This window comes from Penaeus monodon, chromosome 21 (genome assembly GCF_015228065.2).
Source record: "Penaeus monodon isolate SGIC_2016 chromosome 21, NSTDA_Pmon_1, whole genome shotgun sequence".
In the NCBI taxonomy this organism is placed as follows: domain Eukaryota; kingdom Metazoa; phylum Arthropoda; class Malacostraca; order Decapoda; family Penaeidae; genus Penaeus; species Penaeus monodon.
Genome location: NC_051406.1, coordinates 3,837,493 through 3,837,964, shown reverse-complemented (window position 1 = coordinate 3,837,964; position 472 = coordinate 3,837,493).

Sequence of the window (472 nt, the reverse complement as noted above, 5' to 3'; positions counted from 1 at the left end):
ATATTTCTCTTGCGCTAAGAAGATATTCCTTCTTATTCGTCTAACTGACAACATTTTAGCAAAAAAATCTCATTAGAAGATTGCATTACGCAGACCCGCCTTAAAACATCTTGAAACGCTACAGAATAAACAAATGTAATAAAACTTCTATTGTTCATGAAAAAATACGTCGGAAAAAAATGTAAGATGAATTTCAAACTACACTTGATTGTACTTAGAATTACAAGAAATACAGATACAACAAAAACATCCATTATACATTCACATTGCAAGCAAGCGCTACACAGACATTATCACACACTTGCAATATTGTTAAGCCCACAAGCCCCTCATCAAAAGAATGCAACGATAACCATCATGCAATTATAATGATGATTAAAAATGTACTCAAGGGAGAAAACAGAGACGCCATTGGCTACGTGGGCCTCGCGTAGCCTCCAGGGGACATACGTGGTAGAGGGGAGTAAATGAC